A 21386-nucleotide genomic window follows, 5' to 3' on the forward strand; every position below is an offset into this window, starting at 1 on the left:
GCGAACCAAATAAGATAATGTTAGGAGAGGAGGAAACGGAGAGGGAAAGATTTTTCTGAGGAGGCGCCCCAATAATGTTGCGGCTGGGCCGTGGCGAAACGGGAGGGAGATTGAAGTCTCACCAAAAAAAAAAAAAAAAGCAACATGTGACGGCATGCCATGCGAAAGGTGACAGCGGAGACAACGCCTGATATATACAGCGAGAAAAAGAGCAATACGAAAATTGGAAGAGATTCGGGCGACGTTTATTGCGCACCCGGGTCCCGAATGATCAATCAGCGATCACTCTCCTCCGCTCGTTTTTCTATGCTAGTTGCAGCTAAGACGGATTGCCGAGCTCAGACGTGGGGAGCACGCAAACTGCCGCACCCATACAGAAAACGCCCCGAAGAACAGGGCGGAAAATAATGCCAGCTCGAAACACGTTCATATTCAAGGGCTACCCCGTACGTATGAGCGCGTGTCGCGGGGGGGCTCAGAGTAAGCCGGCTTTTCTGGGAGAAACGCGAGGGTGTTTGCCTTTCGGAGATGTGACGAGAATGCGTCGATGGCGGAACAAAGTTTTCCGAGATCGTCGTGGTAGTAGAGATGGCGCAGTTCGAAGCTGGAAGTGAGAGTCGCCGGATGGACGTCTGCTTGATAATGTATGGTAGTCGAGTTCCTGGAGATAACCATACAAATACTGGTAGGCTTCCAATATCCCGTGGTTAAGTCGCCTCGGTTTTAACGTGAAATACTTATTCACAAAACAGCGAAGTTCGCGTTGCTGTGGTCTCTGCTGAAAACTTCTTTTTCTAGTTCCGTGGTAAATGTTATCATTGCAGCATTAGTTCGGTTTTATTACGGTTGCACGTACTATAATCTCGCACGATTAGTCACTTCTAGTTTTTTTTTCAACGAATCTTTGCTCAGGTGTGACTAGTTTTCCAAGAAGTTTTAACCATTTGATCGTATGGTGCAAACCAGTCATTGAGCATGATAAAAGATTCGCCCTAGATGGACGATTTGTGCGGCCGCGCCTCAACTTCGCCCCAAAGTGACAGAAATGTAACATCACAAAAAAAGTGCAATAACTACACATTTCGTGGATATTCTTTCAGGCAAAATATAGTATTTGTTGAATAAAAAACAATAATGAAAATGTGGCACATTACTGAGGACAAAGATTTTGGCCATGAGTCTGGCTGCTTAGGATAGCTGCGTCGTGGTCTGGAAGTAATTTTCGGAACCTGGAATCTAAACACAAAAACGGCACTGTGCAATCTGCCCTACTAAGGCCATTTCTGAGTATGTATAGGTGAATGACGGTGCGCAAAAATACTGTGGAATGTTGGTCGAAGAGGGGGGGGGGGGGGAGTATGCACGTGCTCGCTACGACAACGAGACATACAAACGCATGCGCACACGTAGCACGCTCGAGTGAAGCCTCTCTTCCCTCCCCCGGTGTTCCGACCCCGAGTACAATAAGGCACTGTTTGAGCGCCCCTTCGAGACAACCCGTACCCACCCACCCCTCTTCCTGAGTGTCCCCTACCTCGGTGCGAATATAGACTCGGTCAACACCGACCCTCTCTAGGCGGGGTGCTTATGAGAGGCAGCTGCGGAACAAAGGCAAAAGCATGTTAGGGCTAGACGACTAACGGCGACTCAAAGAGGCAGTGCCGCCAGCGTTCCGCGGCGGCGACACGCGCAGATGTGGTGAAGAACAAGGACACTCTTCGGCCCTGGCGAGCGACCGAACAAGCATCAACCGCGTACCTCCTTTTGTCTCCGCGAACGATCTCGAATCCTATTTCCCGAGAATTTCCCCGAGCGCGACGCAGAAATAACCTTGACGGCTGCATGCATCAAATCCCCTGCCGTAAATGTGGGTGCTGCGCCGCAGCACGACTCGCCTTGCGGCGGAGCCAGCTTGCTTGAACGAACGTCCAGCATCAGAGGGAGAAGTCCACGGTCCAGCCCTTCCCTGAATGACAGCTGGTCGCCACACGTGGTAACGACGGAGGGTTGAGGGGGGAGAGTGTAGAAAAAGCTCTGGGGGTAAGGCTTCTGAATGACAACGCATGTGGCGCGGCGCTAGAAGTAAAACAAGAACATTAGAAATCGCGTTCCTGGGGCAACGTTTCGCTCGACCACGGTGGCTCGACTTTTGTTGGCCTCCGGCAGCGCGGGCGTGTAGGAACGTGCAATAATTGTTCTGGCAAAATGGTTGTTGCGCCTAAATTGTCTCTTGCTGCGTCCTAAAGCTGTGATATGTCTCTTTAGAAGAGGCGACAGTGTGTCGACTATAGCTTTCCACCATCGTCGTCAACGATGGAACTCGGGAAGCTTCTCAGTTTACTGCAAGCACTGCCGTATGATGTGGCGACGTTCTCTCAATGCCCACGTTTTTTTTTCTTGCGGGCGGGGAGGAAGAAAGGATGCTGGCGCCCACAAAAATACGCACACGAGTATTGACAGCGTAGTGGAGTGCTTCACGATAGCATGAAGGGACGTGGGCCCGCGAATGTACACAATAAGAATGAAATTCGTTGAAACGCGCAGAAGCGGAATTAGAACAGGCAAGACCATGCGCGGTGATCTCTTTTCGTTCGCTGCTTTCGGCCCCCACATACTCCACTCAACATCTTCGTCATTTGTGCGGGATGTCGACAGACGAGAACCAGCAGTAGTCTTTCATCGCGTGACACACAAGCGTGGGCCGCATCCTGCCCCGCCTCTCGTTTTACCTCGAATCACATTGACGTTTTCGAAGTTATGCTTATCGTTTCGGTTTTATAGTATTGCAGGATAAAAAGCAGTGGTTCGATGATAAAATTTGCTTGATTTTTAATATCTCTCGCCGATGTGCACCCGGGGTTGAACTCAGCTGTGCGTTTAGGCGTGACACAAGAAGACGCCAGGCATCGACATTCATTGAGCTTTCAGCACGTCCGTGCATTCACGGGGAAGGAAGCACGACGCCATTTGGGCAGAAAAGAAATACTTATACTCAAAATTTCAATTGCTATATCTTAGGGGACGTTACGGAGAGGCTCTAGGGTCTCTTGGGTAGCATGACGCAAGATCCAATGGTCTGGGCAGAGCGCATCCAGGCAGTGGCAAGGCATCCAGAGGAAAGAAATCGTTCAATTGACAACGTATTTACAAAGCGTGGACGAGGTGGGAACTCGACGCTAGCTGCGCCGGCCTTTTACACGCCCAGGAAAAGGAGGGCTCACCTCCGCGGTTAAGACGCATCCAGTGTCTGAGGTACGTGCCCCGCAGTGTCTCTGGCGTGCAGCGTCTTTTAAAGGAAAGCCCGCAAGGGCAAGAAGAGCACTGCACAAGTCTAGCGCGTTCATAACAGGGATTAGTGACACGTGGTGAAAGCAAGAGGAAACCTTGTCATTCTCGGTCGAAACGGTTTTCCCACAGAACGCTTCTTTCCTCTCTTTTTTTTTCTTCTTCTTAAGTAAAACCGTTGAATAGGTGGTGCAAGAGCCGCGCATATGCCATCACGTGGGGTAGGCTTTCAAAACACCAACGGCGCCGTGACAGGAATAGAAAAATATAATCTCGCTGAAAGGGTTCTTGGTCCCCCAATGGCAAGTGCATCATAAATAGAGCCATTTACTCACTGACCCTCTCACTGTATTCGCGGTCTGTCTGGAAAAATGCGTATATCCCACCACGCGCACCCTTTCCATCAACACAACTTGCAAAAACGCGCTCCTCTCTGACCCTCCGTTCGGGCTGGCGTAGTTCAAAGTTCGTCAGCGCCAGCAGACACAACAAACGCCGCTCATGTCTCTCTCCTTTACGGCCGGCGCCCGAGGCTGACGCAACTTTCCTATTTCTGCGAATCATCGGCTCGTGCTGCCGTGTTTGTTCTATAGCGTTGCACAGAGGCGCAGCTTACTCCTTTATAAGAGTTATGAATATTCAGTTAGCCGTCTGCCAATGTTCACCTTGTAGGCTGCCGGGGTATACCAGCAATCATGTGTAGTACGAACAAATAACTTGAAGTAGATGGCGTAATATTCTGTAGCCATATGCACTCGTGCTTGTCGCTATGTCAAAAGCAGGAATACAAATTTGGTACACCCTTATGAGTGTACAGTAGTACTCTAACGGTGCTATCTATGTTCGCTCCATGTATGACGCGTGAAGGTGTATTCATCCTGCGGATGCACTCAAGTCACTCGCATGACTTGATTTGTCGGCTTATGTTTTGTGCTTGTGCGGAGACGCGCACTAGATGACATATGATTGTGACCTCTCCGTCTTAGACGTGACACTTTTGGCATTAGTATCTTCACGATAAATAAATATTAAGCAATACCAAGTCAGTGAGTTTTAAAAGTGTCGGAGTGAAAAGAAAAGTCGCACGTTGAAGAGCGAAATTTACTTGTTATGACTGTCCCCGACAGCAAGAAGTCACTTTTTTAGTCATTGTCTCTTTATGTTTTATCGTGGGACTTCGTGTTAACAAGCTGTAGTCTCCAAACAACTTTCAGACTTGTTAAGGTTTTAGTTCGCTGCTTCCTTGAATATATTATAATAGCGCAGCCTTTTTGAGGTCACTGTTTTAGTTCTTTGCGAAAAAAAAAATAAAAGCTCCTGTTTCCATCCTATTGAAAGTCGAAAATATAGTCCTTCCGGAATCTCAACGTTATTTAAACCCACCGCAGAGTGGTTTACAAACCCTTCATATTGGTCGAAGCGTTTACGACCGAGCAACATTCCCCGCTCCACCGCACCAGATATGTAGAGTAATAACAAACAAATTTCTGCAGGCAACGGACGTAAACCGAGTTTTCTTTTAACAATAATAAGGCTGAACAAACAATAACGTTAGGTTTGAGTGGGCGCTGCTTGATGATACCGCTCCCCCTGTTAGGAACAAAAACATTGTATAGAGCCACTCCACGTTAGCTCAAGTGTTATTGCTGAGCTCTCTCGGAAAGGAGCACCCACGGCAGCTAGCTGACGGCGCTCTAACAAAGCGTGGCTGTGGCCTTTCGGCGAACGGAGCAAAGGCGTTCACCTTTACTCGGCTAGAGCCCAGAAGAGATCGCGCCGACAGACGAAGCAAGGGGAGAGGGGGAAGAAGGAGGGAAGGGGTAGAATGAGCACGAAGGCATCCGGAGGAGCGTACGAGAAACGGAAAAGAAAGGGAGGTGGAGAGAGCGTGCGCCACAGACGAGCCGACGGCACCCAACTCAAGTTTAGTAACGGTGACGGCGGTAGGGCGGCCGCTCCGTCGAACCCTCTTCCTTTTTCTTTGCATTGCGCAGCACAGAAGTTCGCTTCCGGTTCGCAGCCTGGCCCACGTGTACGGGCAAATTGAAAACACGCGAGCCAACGCTGGCCCGTGTTCCGCTGCCAAAACTGAACGAAAAGATCGTAATCGTGGCCGGCGGTCTCATAGAAAGGGGAAGAAGGCCGTTGAATGGCGGCGCTTCCATCCTTTCAACGCCAGACACTCGTCTAACTAGCCGCCCCGTTGCACGGAGGGAGGCTCGAATTGAACGCGCGTGCCTCGCTGGCGCGGCTCGCTGAATGGAGACCGCGGGCACAAGTGCGAGGTGGGAGAGGGTGCGCTGAGGAATCCTCGATCGGGGATCCCGGCGCGAGCTGGCGCGTGCTCTGCACGCGCGGACGGGTCCGGCGACGATGACGGGCTGTCGTCGGGCATGTGCGGCCCTCCGGGATGTGGCCGGCTGTCGATGGCAGATGCGCGCGACACACGGGTGCGGGGTCCGGTGCCGACCCGAGTCTCTGCGTTCTCTCTCACCCTTGCTCGCACGTTATCAAAACGGAAGGAGAAAGTACGAGGAGACTAAGACAGTGGGAGAGAGAGAGACAGGCGTGTGCAAAGCGTGGACAGAGCTTTGCGGGTAGGGATAGGAGGTGAAAGGGGCTTGAGCGTCGTAGCAGGCGAGCCGAACTGACGGGTCTGGCCCGCAAATGTCTTCCGAACCGACCGAGAAGGAGAGGGGGGGGGGCGAAAAGACCCAGCATTCGTCTCCCAAGTGTGAGAAGGAAGGAAGGTAGAAGGGGCATCTCGGAAGCAGTGGGGAGAGTTCACCGACTGTGCCGCCGAGGAACCGTCTGAAGACGATGAGCGGACGTGTCGGATTTCCGACCGGAAATTGGGGACTCGTTCCAGCAAAACAATTACCGCATTAGTCGGCGGCGATCAGGCGGAGGGAGCCCCATTCGGCACGGAATCGGCCCGAGGAGGGGGCACTAGAAGGGCGAGAATGAGCGAATGGGTGTGGAAGAAGACCGACGGGTGGGCAGGCAATAGTAACGGGAGAAACGCCCAAAGAAGGGCGTCTCACTAAGGAAAAAGGACAGTGCCGCTAAAGAAAAAACAAAAGAAGGGACAGAGCAGATGCGAAACGGGGACAGAAGGAGAAAAACGAAGCGACTGTCTCGGGCGCGTCGTGGTGCTCTCCAGGCGGGTCGAACCGTTCGGGGAACGAGCCATCGATCTCGTCCACACCAGCGGGATAGGAGTGTACGTTTCCTGTTCGCCCACGGGCACCGCCGGTAGGGGTTGGCTCGCCCAATTCATTGCGAGGACGCGTCGTTACCTCGGCAGCCCAGGGTCCGGGAGGTGCCGGGATTCGCACTCCGGGAGACAAGGACTTGACCGAAGCGCGTAAACAGCGTCGCATATTTCACCCAGGAGCCGTTTGCACTTTTCGCCTGTGCCTCCCGAGTCGGCTAACGAGAAGTCCGGGCAGACGCTGATAGCTTGGCGCTATAACGGTGCACGTGCGCATATCACTGCCTTGAAAAACGAGTGCCCGCCGCATTCGGCGCCGCCGGCTGCTTTTGTGCGCTTCTCGAGACGCTCTCTTTTGACTTTTTGTGGGCCTGTTGTGCCCGACGAGCAGCCAATGGAGATAGACTTCTATTTTTACCTTCCCGAGTGGAGAACTCCATTCTTGTCGGGGCGCGCCGGATCCACGCATGGCAAGAAGAGGCCCCTGACGTCAGATGCTGGCTCGGAACAGTGAGCCCCCGACGTGTGACAAGCCGCCGCTTCGGAATAATTTTCGACCGTGGTGAGATGCCGTGGTTCTTGTCTACGCACGCGTGGGATGCTTTGTTCGGCAACGTACGTTCCGATAAAGCACCGTTGAAAGTTCGGCCGTGCCCGACGACTGTGAACGTGTTATGTGCATTCGCTGGTAAACTCCCATTCACAGGTTCTTGATGTACCGACTGACCCAAGAACAAACACTCGTGCTCGCTATTTATCTTGCGAACTCATTTATAGAGTGTTTGTGTGTTTGTGCATTGTTTTCTCGCCTTTACCAGCGCTTTTGCTGCCTCAATAAAGAATTCTTCTGGTCACTCACTCACTTTTGAAACAGAAAATACTTGAACCGCTAAACTTACCTAATACTTGCACAAAATTCAGTTACAATAGTAGCGCGCGATGGAATAAAAAACAATAGTACCATGGCGACGGAAAATAAAACTATTTTACCATCAATTGCCATAACAGAAACGATTCAATAGATCGTGTTCAAAGCTGAGCCCATTTACTGAATATGTGATGGAACTTTTTGTCAGGTAATAATTAGGGAAAAAGTAAAATAAAAGGAATAGAACGGCAGGGAGGTTAACCAGTCTATAAGCAGCCGGTTTGCTACCCTACGCATGGGAGGGGGATGGGGGAGATGAAAGATAGAGAGGAGAGAAGGAAGAGAGATAAACACAGCACATTAAGCAGTACACCCGCCCACACAGGTAATGATAAAATCTTTGCACTATTCAATGCACCGAGTTCTCGAGACAACAAATCGAGTGGGCTTGAAACATGGCATCACGTGCATTGCTTTTTTTGCTGTTATTTTAAGGACCTTTTCAAAAACGCCTCCCTGGGCGCCGCCATGGTCTTTTTTTGGGCTGCGCAAATTGGCGTGACCCCTCAAAAATGCTCTGACAAGGCTGGGCCCTTGGCATTTGTACTCCCGCGCGCAGCCCATCATGGCGGTGTCTTTTTCACTCCTGTGAAAAGATGTATAATTCAGACTCCACGTGGGCCCATTTCGCCTGTGAGTTGCTGCGCTGCGAATTCATGAATGTGACTTGCCTTTTGATGAGCGAGACATGATAGCAGATTTCAGGGCAAAAAAAAAAAAAAACGGTAACTCTTTTTACTGAAACCTAGATTTATTCCTCTTCGAAGAGGCACTTCGACAATGACGGTGCGTTTTTGCGACATTAACAGTGCGGCATTCACAGTGCGTTTATGCTAGGCTGAGAATCTAGAGCTCGTGGCGGCCTTGCGTGTATACAAAGACGGTATGTGGCTAGGACGAGCTAAGAGTGGGAATAAATGAAAGGAATGGAAATGATAGTGGTGAATGATGAAATGATATTGAGCAATGTATTAGCATAACGACTGAATAGGAAACTTTGTTGCTGTTTTCTCATCCATGTTTCGACAAAGCTGAAGATCAGATGACGCGTTTTCTTTTTACCAGGTGCCTCGCGCTACCTCTGAGACAGACGCGAAGAGAAGAGTGCTGTATATCGTCGTCTTGCACTGACGAGTTCCACTAAGTCATCCAAGTGCGAAAACATACATCACCGTCAGCATTTCCAACTTTCTTGACGGGTCGTAAAGCCAGCGCCCTTATAAGTGGTCGAAAAAGTACGAAGACATTCATGCCGCAGTTACTAAACTTGGCGCACGACCTTTTATCGCTACTGCTACTTTACGTACGCTTCTGTAATCCATCGTCGGATGACAGCAATATTTCGGGGTGGTCTTCAAAAAAAATTACGAAAAGAAGGATTGTCAGAGTTGAGTAATCTAATTTGAAGGCACCCCGGAATGATAAGTCTATAACGTAGCCTTTAGGAGGAACGCCTAAACCGTGGTATGCGGGCTCGGGGGAGACGCAGGGAACCTCGGTCCTGGGACCTCAAAAGGCCTCTTGACGTCACACACAATGCAGGACTGCACCGTTGTCGAAAAAATGGGGAAATGTTGTGTTGACCTTTACCTCGCGTATTCGTTGATAGCGTGGTTTGACGCTCACCCACTCCCTGATCTTCTTTGGGAACGCCTCTTGCAAAGCTCCCTTTCATGTATGGTTTCCTACTTTTTATTGTTTTTTTTTACATTTTCTATGGGGCTCCATTGTCCTGCCTGTATTTGAAGCTACTTTGTGTGGCTGAAAGAATATTTAAAGTACGGCCATACAACCCCAGAACGGATCTTTTTAAGCATTCTTTTTTTCCGCAATCCATTGTTGAATGGAACACGTTACCAGCCGATGTAGTTGGCCGCAAGACTGCGGATTCATTTTATGAGGCTCTGTGCCCCCCGCAATAATGCCTAAGTGGCGCTGCGGGTTTTGTTTCAAATAATAAAAATTAAACATGCATTGTGTGGGTGTAGATGGAACAGTCCGTCAGTGCTCGTTTGCTCAGGGTTGTGTTGTTCGAGACAACTGAAGACATAAACGTCTTTTAGCTTATATTAACGATATTGAAACGGGTGTTTATCTTGGATGTGTTCGGGTGTAACCCGCAAACACTGTTATAGCAACACTCGGCGAATAACGCACCGCAATGTTTTAGAAGGTCCGCTGTTGTTTGAACACACTGCTCTGGTGTAAGATTACACGCGGCACGCGAATCATCAAGTTGATTCGAAAGTTTACGCGAGCACCAGTGATAATTCTTTCGATCCCCCATGCATGTACAAATGTCGACGGATCTCCCCGCAGATAAGATTGTAGAAGGCCGACGCTTTGTTAGCCGCTATCGGTGTACGTACGGCGCCTATTGCTTGCAGTTTCACCTTTCGTTTCCCGGGCACAGATTCACATGAATAAAAGTTTGCGTGTTAAACCCACTGACTGTTGCCTTCAACGTCACGGCCACGTGGCAGTATAAAGGCGGGCTATGTGCAACTTAACGCAACGTGCTTTGTCGATCTCGCTCCCGTACCAGCTGAATCGTTCTTCTGACTACTGTCTTATGTTGACGTCATCTTGATGTGTCATCGTTCTATATCTTCAACGTGCTATAGAATTCCCATATATGAGCGCCGATTACCATGCATGGTTTCCTGCGGTGAGTGTGAAAACAGTCAACACTGAGTAATCCTTAAACCTGCCGTATTGCAAATCGTTGTCCATGCATGTCCGATAAAGAGCTGTGTTCCCATTCTTCTGTTAACTTGGCGTCTACAAATCATAAAATCCATTCGCATACTTCTCAGCTGCAGTCGTTCTTCGGTATTCGTCTCAGTGTCCGGAGTTCATCCACCGTTAATAGCCACCACTCCCCAGCGGGTTCGACGTAGCTCTCATTCACCGCCCCAGTATTGCCGGCTACGGCCGCCAGGGAAAAATCATAGAAAAAGAGACTTTCACAGAACACATAGACACAGAGCACATAGACGCGCTCAAGCTTGTCTCATTTATGAATCTTTCTAATGAAGGCTTCCTGTAGCTGCCCCCATAATGCTTGTCCCTTTTGTTGTAAATATGCGTGACCTCCCAAAAAATGCACTGCCGAGCTTGATTTTTTTTTCCTTTTACACCCTGTAGGATGTGCGTTTTAGAGCTGCTTCGCATCTCAGAAAACTCCCATGTGGGCTGTCTATTGCGTGATGTTTCGTGTTAGTTGGAACTAGTTGTTCGGTAACCATTTCTCAACATTGATAGATTCATTGGTACATATCGTATAACTTTTGAGTGATAAGGGCGAGCCCGGATAGCAATATACCTTTAAAGAGAAAAGCGAGAGGTCGAGGAGGCCAACGTGCCGATATACACCAGGAGCCCGGCGTTCAAACCATTCCTTTCCCTGTGGGATCCAAACCGGTGCCATCGAAGTGGGCTTCATACTCGCGCGAAGCTTAGCCCTAGCGTCGCCGGCAAATGCACAGAAACGTCCCATGGGTCAATCTGCACGGGGTAAAAAAAAATAGCAGCGACAATAGGGGTGGGGGTGGGGGGGGGCAGATCTAAACGGGCACCGTATACATGGAGCAAGGGTGGGTGGAAGACAGGCGCTGTGGTAGCGTGCGAAACAATTTGCGCCTTCGTATATAAACACAGCTGCGGGGGCCCGGCGCAGGACGAATAACTCTTGTTATTTCCCTACGGTTGTTTCTCGAAACCCATTCGCGCTCAGGTTTGAGTGAAAACCAAATAAAGAGACGGGGCACTTTGCAGCGGGGACGCGGGCAGAAAGGGACCCGAAAAATAAGTATCAGGATGAGAGAGAAGCGATGTGTTCGCTGCGTAGGTGACAAAGCTAAGCAACGCAGCAATAGCCCGATCACCTCGTGAGAGCCGGAGAAAGAGAGAGAGAGAAACGAAAATAAGTTTCTTGTGTCGCACATCCCGGCGTTCGCACCGCTCGACGCGGGGAACGGGAAAGGATTAGGCCTATACACCGGTGCGCGCTGCCCGAAAATGCCATCATTAGGCCAGCGTGCACTTCGTTAGCGGCAACGCACCGGTGCCTTGTTGACGCGTCTTCGTTCGCCGGTAAGGGAATTGCGCTAATTTACTCGATTCGCGAGCTAGTTGTCCGGCGACAACGCGGGCGCTACGCGGAGCCATTCATTTCGCCCGAAGAATGCGTTGGCGATTGGGAAGCAGCAGCAGCAGAAGCTGGGCGTATAAGCTCCGGTAAAAAGCTCCCGCGTGGGCGCAGTCGGGAGTGAGGTGCACGAACAGAAAGTGGAAAGTAGGAGACGAAGAGGAAGAGTTGTCTCGTTCGGGAGGAATGTGCGGCGCGGGCGGCACTCTGGAACGTTAATAATCGTCGTCGCACCGGGAAGGGACCACCATGACTGTAAACCTAGCGTTGTTGGAGAAGGTGCGAGAGACAAAAGGAACAAAGCGCAAGAACGCGGCACGCCGAAACCCCACGCAGCTCGGTGCGAGGGTCCGTGGTAATTAAGTGCTGTCTGATTCATCTGTCGGGTGACGTGGATATAACTGAGCTATGGAGAACGGGGAGCAAAAGAGGGATAGCGATGCGGTGAGTTATGGAAAACGCTCGTGCGACGCGGATATATGAGCGCAAGTTGGTGCATTGGAGGGGTGCTCGAAGTCGTGAAAAGGTATTAGGCCTAGTGTGTGTGGGGGGGTGCGGGGATGAGAGCTAAGCTTCGGGGTATAATTGCATGACTGTTGAGCTTTGCGTACTACTCCGCATCACAGCCGCAGACTAGCTGTACTTTGCCTATCAATAAACAAGGGCATGCGCATATGCTTAGGTTCTATCTACTTCTTATTGCGGAGTAGGAGCTAGAGAAATAAGGTAGGGGATGCAACAGAACATATGTCTGGTATACCCTGCACATATATAAAAGGGTCTTTATGAACACGTAACCAACAGAATCGCATCTGTTACGCTATCAGGGGAGTGTTCGGTTGACTGTATACCTTTCTAGTGAATCCTTGTCCTCTGTCTGAAACTAAAGGCATGAGTCATGCTATGTGCAGGCAACCAATTTTACTGCGCGCATCGGCGCCTGGGGTTGCTCGGCGGAAGTCAGCTGCAGTAACGGTGAAGTCTAGACTGGCGCAGCGCGTGACGAAAAAAGGGCGCCGCGATACAGAGCCAGTGTGGTCCTATTTCGGGTGCTCGTCGCGACAGACTGCACAGTCTAGCGTGCAGCGACGTGTCGAGACGGGAAAGGAGAAAAAAAAAGATGCGAAAGACATTTCCGCCTGTAGTACGAGCACTTTGTTCAACGCCGTGACTGCCCGTGATGAAATCGCCTGACGTGTACAAGCCAATTAAAACGTGTTTAAATAATTCTATCGTCGAGGGTTAAAGCTGGATTCATAGCTAATCCTGGCTTTATTACACACACACACACACACACACACACACACACACACACACACACACACACACACACACACACACACACACACACACACACACACACACACACACACACACACACACACACACACACACACACACACACACACACACACACACACACACACACACACACACACACACACACACACACACACACACACACACACACACACACACACTGTCTTAGATCCCTGGCGATGCCCCTCGTTACGGGGTGAACCAAGCCAACCAATCCTAATGGTGCTCCGCCTTGAAAAACCCCGACGACGTGTATCAGATGTGAGCCCTTCAGAGAGTCCATGATGCAGCGCTTAGGCTTAAACCAAAAACCAACAAAGTTTTACCAACCAATCAATTGAGAGTGTCCCGATACCCTTCCCCTAACTTGTAATCGTGTAAAAAGTTCGTGTGCTCCTGTTTTTGTGGTGTCCTTGCTTGTTTGTAATTGCGGTAAACGCCCTAATCACGTGACTCTTTCCAGCGGCTTGTGCTGTGAGATGCTTGCTCCCGCATTTCTGTTGATTTTCCTTATCCACTGCTTGAGATACCAACCAGGCTGCTAATCTTTTTAAACCCTATACATTTCACCCCGCATCTTCTCTTTCCTTTCAGCACAGTATTTTATATCCTGGGCTTGGAAAGGTTGTTGAACAGCACTTCCCCTCACTCACTCAATGGTGTACTGCGCGTTATCTACGTTTTCACTTCCGCAGAGAGCCTACGTATTGCTCAACTGTGAAGCGCTACACGAATTTGGTCCTTACGTGTTTTCTATTCCTCTTCGCAGGAGCTCAGCCCCGGCCATCGTGTTTTTATGAAGTGGCAGTCTGCTAGCTACGCACGAAACTTGGTAAGCTTCTTGCAACGTATACCTCGACGTTTTGCCGCTCACGAAGTTGAATTTGATTTTGAGCCGCGTTGTTGGTTTTACGTCGCCTGTTCCTCTATTTTCGAATCACACGCGTGCGGTGCGTGACGGAGTGTAGTTGCGCCGTAGATAGGAATTATTTTCGGAAAATCTGGGGTAGGGGGGAGGCCAAACACTATGCATTTCAATAGGATAGTGAACTGGGTGATTTGATGAGCGTTCGTTTTAACGTAAATTGCGAAAGCACGCAAACCAAGTGCTCCTCCCGTTTTCATCTTGCTCTGAAAAGTGGTTGTGGTGTATACTCGTGGGTGATGAAACAGTGGCCATTCCTACACTGGAGAAATTATAAATGTGTCTAGACCTCTCGCAGTGTAGCCGTCCTATGATAGTAAGTAAATCACTTTGTCATCGGGTGAAAAATTCATAACCACTTCGTGCACGAAGTGTGGGATTGGGCTAGTTGGTAATCCATTATTACACTTCTCAGCGCGAGAACTTCCCGACAGTGAACACAATAGACGAGGACGAGCGCAGACTTTTTTTGTAACATAGATATGTGCGTAGTAGTAGTAATAAATTAGTTGAAAGTCTGCGCTCGTCCTCGTCTCTTGTGTTAGTTGTCGGGAAGTTCTCGCCCTGAGAAGTTTAATGATCGTGTACGAAATCAAGAAATCTCTTTTTGATTTCGCCGCTGTGAAATCGCGCGCTGAACTTTATATGTGGGGTGCTTTATACAGGTGGCATTGATTAGGACGCCTTCATTTCAGCTTCTTCATCTATATACACCGATAGCAAAAGAGGCACGCGCTAACTTAAGTGGTTTCAAAGAAAAAAAAAATCTATCACTCCTTGCCGCTGTGCCACTCACTCGCGTTAGCACTATTCACGCTTCAGGACAGGATAGAGTGCCCGTGGCCGATTTTTGTTTTTCTTTCGTTATAACCTCCCTATAGTGTAAAAGCGAAAGCTCGTCAGTTTGCCTTTCTTTTTTTTTGTGGGTCTAGCTTGGCGCTGTCGTGCTAATTATTTGCGAACTCTTTCACTTCAAATGTCGGGCTGAATATGTGAACGTTCTCGATAAACCACATAGAAGGGTTTAGGAAACGCAGAGAAAGAAAGTAAGGTTGAAAAAGTGGGATTTTTTGTATTTTTGTAATATTTACGATTGTTGGAATCTGCTATGCATAGTTTATTATTATTATTATTATTATTATTATTATTATTATTATTATTATTATTATTATTATTATTATTATTATTATTATTATTATTGTTGTTATTATTATTATTATTATTATTATTATTATTATTATTATTATTATTATTATTATTATTATTATTATTATTATTATTATTATTATTATTATTATTATTATTATTATTATTGTTGTAATGAATATGTACGAGATAACATTGTTCTTTATTGTTTTATACGACTTCATTTTTCAATATGTTTTTGTATTATTTTGAAGTATTCATATCAGTCAACCAATAAAAACGCCCAATGATTACAAATTTGTTCACACCATAAAAATACTGATTCACCGAATATTTTTTTTCTTTGTATTCTTCAAGGAAGTTTCATGCTGAGGAACTGCGTGTGAATAAATATAGGTCCACAAATAAATATCAGCATGATATCAGCTTGTCCCGGATATTTACGTTATGGCGAGAGAATGAAAACAAAAAGAGGTAAATGATTAGCGAGAAGGTGAAAAAGGGAGAGAGCAGGCTGTAGGGGCATAACGACTGGTTACGCCTACGGGAGGAGGAAAGAGATAGAGGGTAGCGCGAAAATACGGCACGAAAGCTAGCATGGCACACATGGCTGCGACACTGCAAACAAACCGAATAGTCTAACAGCGTAAATAAATAAATAAATAAATAAATAAATAAATAGATAAATAAATAAATAAGACAGAACATCTACATAGAAAATATGGTTCCAGAGCATGTCCCTGCAGCATTAACGGCGCTGCCAAGCCGCCTCGACGTGGCAGTCGATTCGCTGCTTCTAAGCGAAACCCAGAGCACAGCTCGGGCGTAGCGGAAACTTTGATTTTTGCCGGTACCCGTGCGGCGCTGTGTATGCGAGAAAACTCACCGGGGAGCGTGACGGTGCCTCCTTATTTACCTTCCATCACGCCGCTCTTGTACGCACAGCGTGCCTCGCCACTCAGGTCGCGTACGCAAAGCGTGCAAACGCTCGTTGGCGCCTGTGTTGCGGCGTGCGTGTCTCGTATTGACAGCAGGCATTACGCCCGTAGGAAACCGTGCACGTGGAGTGTGTAATCGAAACATCCATCCATCCACTCGCCACCGCTTTCGTATGCAGTAACACTCCGAGGGGAAGCACACATCTGAAAGTTCCGCTATGGAGTAATTTCCCGGGTATTAACGCGGAATGTCTCTCTCTCTCTCTCTCTCTCTCTCTCTCTCTCTCTCTCTCTCTCTCTCTCTGTGTGTGTGTGTGTGTGTGTGTGTGTGTGTGTGTGTGTGTGTGTGTGTGTGTGTGTGTGTGTGTGTGTGTGTGTGTGTGTGTGCGTGTGTGCGTGCGTGCGTGCGTGCGTGCGTGCGAGTGTTGCGAAGCGGGTGACGCACCTGCATATAAAAGACAACGGGCCTCCCTGTCCTGTATCCTTCTTCCTGTCTCGAAATTATACCTATAATAGTCGTCCACCTACGGGTCCGAATGTGCACCACTCTGGTGTGTGGGGCACCGTTGATTATTGCTTCAAGAGTGCGGGAGCGAGTACGACTTCCGGCCATGAAGCCGGTGACGAAGCGATGAGACGCGGCGATATGCCCGCGGAGTGCGCGCGGAATGCGATGGATGTTCTGGCCCTTTCTGGAGCGAAAGAGCGACGCGTGCGGCTCCAGTGGTGGGCCACCCTTACGCTGTTTCCTACCAAATGGAGGGAGTTGTAATCGGTACAGTACGCTACGGGAATAAACGTACACTTGTCCTGCCTTTGTGCTTACGGTTCGGAGACTATCTGCAGGCTTTCTAGAATACTTTACTTACGACCTAAACTTTCATGAATTTTGTTTTCGAAATCACAATTATAACAACACACTGCGAACAAGCTAAGCTCGCTCGTTGTGGAATAGAACACGCACCCCCTGGCGGCGCCGAAACAGATCTGGGAGGCTGTGTGCGCCGGAAGGTGTGCTGGAGCCACGGCAATACGTCGCAAAAGCTGTGTTTTGATCGCCACCTACATTTGTCGCGCCATATTTCGTCAGGTTCATTCCTGGAACTAGCTGCAACCCAGAACAAAGAAGCCGAGAGGAACTGTTTTGTTATTTATTCTGGCGTGTTTTTCGCTTCGTTTCGGGCTGCCCTGCCAGTCAATAGTCAATTGCTCTAATGTCAATCCTTCCGAAACTCCACGTACCGTACGTCCATTCTCGCAGAAATGTCATTGCTCGCGGTTCACTCGAGGTCAAAGAAAGAAACATCTCCCTGGGCTGACGCATAGACAATATCCCTTGCAGAAACTCCAGTAATGTTCTCCGTGCGCGCGGCGGTCGAGGCAGCCGCTGCCCTTTTGGCCGGATGGCTCCGAGAAGAGGCGAGCGCGTTGCCTTGCAAGGCAAGATTGTTGCCAGAAATAATCCACGCGCGCCGTGCACGCTTTTCTGGGGCGAATGTCAACAAAGAGCCCAACGAGCGCCTCCGAACTTGCAGAGAGACACGGGCTGCACAGGCTTGAGTGGAAAGAGCGGGGGGGGGGGGGGGGTGAAAAGCGCAAGTCACTCACGAAAGTGCATATAGGTGCCTCAATGCTCCTTGTTTGTTTTAAATGCTTGTATCGTAAGTTTTTGCGCGGCCTGTACTCTATTGAAGAGCACTCTGTTGTTCTCCATGCAATCTAGCCTTACTCTATTTTTCACTATTCCCAGCGACCAAAGTTCACTTGAACGTAGAGTGAGTTAGTTATTCGGCGCTGAACTTGCAGTGAACTTAGATTGAACTGTTGTTTAGAGGGAATAGAGAACTTTAGTGTAAACTGACCTTTTTGCTGACTGATGCGGACGCCCATGGAAGATTTGTTTTCGGGTATGAGAAAAGGCTCCTTCGAAACAGAAATAGCTTGTTTACACACTTGTATCACCAGAGTTCGTTTTTTAAGAACGTTCTGGGTTCAGAATATGCATGTGGTGTTTCAACTGAACTTTTCTTTTTGTTTTTTTTTTCATTTTTTACATTGTTGCTTCTTTCAAAAGGGTAAAGGAACAGTCACTCACATCGCGTCCGACTTAAGTTCGAAATACAAAACAGTTAACGGACACAAGTCTTCAGAGCTCTAGAAGTGACATTGTCAGGCGTCTACCTACGTTCATTATTTTACCTTTTTTTTTGTATGCGTGGAACAGCATGACGAAATGACGTAAACCAGGTGTTGGGAAAACGCATACACATTGCTAGGACAGGTGTGTTAATTAAACAGCTCGTGTACCGATCCTGACGCGCGCAGCTTTTTAGCGTCTATCAGTAGTGACATACTGCCAGTGTATGGCGTCGCAACGTTTAATACGAGCCGTACGCTAACACGCACCCTCCCCCCTCCATCCTTTTACTTTCTACCGTTGACATCGCGTTTCATTACCCGTGTTCTTCGCGTTTGACATGACGAGCACAAGCCACGGTGCTGCGCAAGAAAGTTACAAGCGCCCGTGGCTTTTCAGGGACAAAATGGCCGCCACGCTTGGGTGATGCCATTCCTCAAGCCCTGGGGCTTGACCCCCTCTCCACTCTGCTGCCCGCTCGCCTCCATCGGTGCGCGGCGGAGCTCGAAAAAATTTACGAGTACGTGCCCCCGGTGGACGGACACGGGTGGATGCGCGCGTCGCATTGCGCGCGGGACGTCACCCCTTGCTCGCCGACGCCAACCCGGTCGCCTAATTTTGGAAGGTGTATGCTTGGGTGCCGGCGATATTGGCGCGGCACGTGCCATTGAGCCTCGCCCGTCTTCTTGGAAAAACTTTTTTTTTTTTCTCCACGTGCTTCGGCCCGTGCGTCCGTCAGCCTCCTGGAAAGTTTCCCGTCATGTTTGCTGCCCCGAAGTAGCAAGCATCCTGCTTCGCATCAAGATAAACGTGATCCTTCTTGGGATACGCGGTGCCCTCCGCCCGCTGTCGGTAACGGGTGGCACGACTACCGTTGCTGGCGTCTTCTCGCGCTGTTTTCAGAGGAGAGCCGCACTCAACCCAGCCCCCTCTTCTTCCTCTCTCGCTCACGCCATTGCAAGTGCAGCACGTCCTCAAGCATCTCTTACGTGTCGCTGCGCAGTATACTTTCACGAAACTGGCGTGTAACGCATAGTTTGGGACGTGTTTCAGCGGTTCTGAGGTTAAAAGAAAGGGAGGGGGGGGGGGGCATGTATGAGATTTCAAGTTTGCGACACAGTCTTCTATGACACGGTCTTATTAAAGCGGTGATCGAGCCAAAGTGGCAGCTTAAGGGGGTTATAACTAAAGATTAGTTTGTGCTAGTCGAGCCGCCCACAGAAGGCGCTCATGCGTATAACCCTGTGAAGGAAGATTTAATTATGTTAATTTTGTGCTCCTCGCTTCGGGACTCGAGAAAGTTTCACTCTTTGCTTACGATCTCCGTTCTCTGGTGCGGCGGCCAGCGTTTCGTGTAAACTCGAGAAAATGACGTTAGCTTTTTTTTTTTGCCGCTTTTTTTTTTGTATCGCAAAGGTTGTCTTCATATTCAAGTTCGCGTAGCGACATGATATGCCAGAGCGTATTGTAAATTATAATACTTCTGGTGAGGATTTTAGTCAAAAGTGCGGACGTTTGCAGCATTTCAAACTTGACGCTGGACTTACTGTCTACACACAACAGTAATCCTACAGCAACAGGTGCATATTTCTTTTGGGAGAATACAATGACGAAATTGGTATGCAAATGGGTAGGAAAGTATTTCGAAGCAAGCTCTTACTTTGTGAGCTGACCAAAAGAACCATTTGCGAAATCCGTACCAGCAATGTCCTTGGCTTTCTTAGTAACTTTTTTTTTCAATTTTAACCTTACATCGCCCATTTTCCCTTTGATAATGAACAGCTTCGGAAGTGTGGCACATGGCCGTTAATGTAAAACATGTAAGCTTCACGCATTGTAAGACACTGTCGTGAAGATTACACGTATGGTATCACAAAAAAAAAACTGTTATGTTCATCGGAGACCTACGGCTGAAAGGTTTTATGGCTGAAAGGTTTTATATTGTGTCGAGTAGTACATAATGTTTATGATAGATCATCACCAAGTTTCTAGCGGGGTGCGCTTACTAGGTGCTCCACTCTACTCAAAGCTCAGTAAAATCTCTGAACTTAGCAGCCTTCACAAATGAATGGTGGTTGATGATTTTTGATCACGAGCGATACGACCTTTTCTTCAATCTTAGCCTTCAATTCCTCTGTCCTCTCTTTTTCTCGTCCTTCTATATATATTTATTATCGTTGTTTACGTGCAGGTATAGCTTGTTTCAAAACATTACAGATCAGTTTTCCTAAAACCCGCAGTGATGAATAACGTTCACCAAACGGAAAAGCTATCACACATTTCTTTGTAGCACAAACCTGCAGTTGAAAACCGCGCGTACTTCCCGTAATCTAAGTTTTCGAGCTGACAAAAAATTCGTTCCTGGTTCGGGTCTCTAACCTGGTGTTAATGCCTTTCTGTTTTGGTAGCAGTTCTACAGTAAACAACTTTTCTTTAGCAGCTCAAAGCAATGAGACATAGAAAACAGCAAATTTGATCTAGGTAACACCATGATGTACATGAAAGTTCATGAAAGCGGGAGAAGATATCTAATCAGCTTTTATATATATATATATCCGCACGGAATTCCCCGGTAGCTATGCGCTAGGAGCGATAAATGAAAGATTTCTTTCTTTTGGGATTAGTTCCGCTCTTATTTGTGAGCATGGTAGGATAATCTGTGGTTGATGTGCAAGTGGACTTTGTCGTTTTCAGGTGATGAAAATTCCGATGTAAGACGCGACAGTATACCTAGAAACTTAACCAGCATCGAAGCTATGCAAACTCGTAAAGGCTTTCAGCTGGCCGGCTTGAATTTGAGTACCGCGCGACCTTTCTTTTTTTAGTTCAGCGCCCGCCAGTGACCTCTCGGAACTCAGTGCAAAAACCTCACGACAGGCGCAGATTCTCAGGAGAGATCTCCCGTCCGACCGCTCCAGCAGCCTACGTAAACAGGCCAGTTTAACTTCGTTTTTTTATTTTGTTTGTTTATTCAATACTCCGCATTCGTCCAGCCAGTTTTTTTGTTTTTGTTTTTTTTTTTCATTTTCTGGAGCTGGCCTCGTAGCATCTGCTGACCTCTGGCGGTGAGTAAAGATAGAAGGCGTAGAAAAGCGCCCACGGTGAGAGAAATTCCTCACTGCCGGGATCTTCTCATGGCAAACGAGATTTGCTTCCGAGCGAAAGGGCGCCAGTCAGATAGGGAGGAAGGGTGGGGGGAGCAGGAAAATGCTGACTCAATTTGAGGACGCCAAGCTGTTCTGCTCGAATGTCTCTCCAACACCAACGGCAATCTCCTCTCGCCTGACTTCTCTTCTTCTGCGACCCAACCCCGCCCTTCCCCGCAAAGGATAGCTTGTCTCGA

General features: G+C 48.5%; 1 protein-coding gene across 2 annotated transcripts in view; it reads left to right on the forward strand.

Annotated features, from left to right (window-relative positions):
- Window positions 1-21386, forward strand: part of LOC142792747 (irregular chiasm C-roughest protein-like) — a 136518-nt gene that overhangs the window by 48295 nt on the left and 66837 nt on the right. For both annotated transcript variants that reach the window (XM_075885681.1, XM_075885680.1), the window contains exon 2: window positions 13667-13729. The gene's annotated coding sequence lies outside the window, so the exon portion shown is untranslated. The remainder of the gene's footprint in view (window positions 1-13666; window positions 13730-21386) is intronic.

This window comes from Rhipicephalus microplus, unplaced genomic scaffold (genome assembly GCF_043290135.1).
Source record: "Rhipicephalus microplus isolate Deutch F79 unplaced genomic scaffold, USDA_Rmic scaffold_242, whole genome shotgun sequence".
Classification (NCBI taxonomy): domain Eukaryota; kingdom Metazoa; phylum Arthropoda; class Arachnida; order Ixodida; family Ixodidae; genus Rhipicephalus; species Rhipicephalus microplus.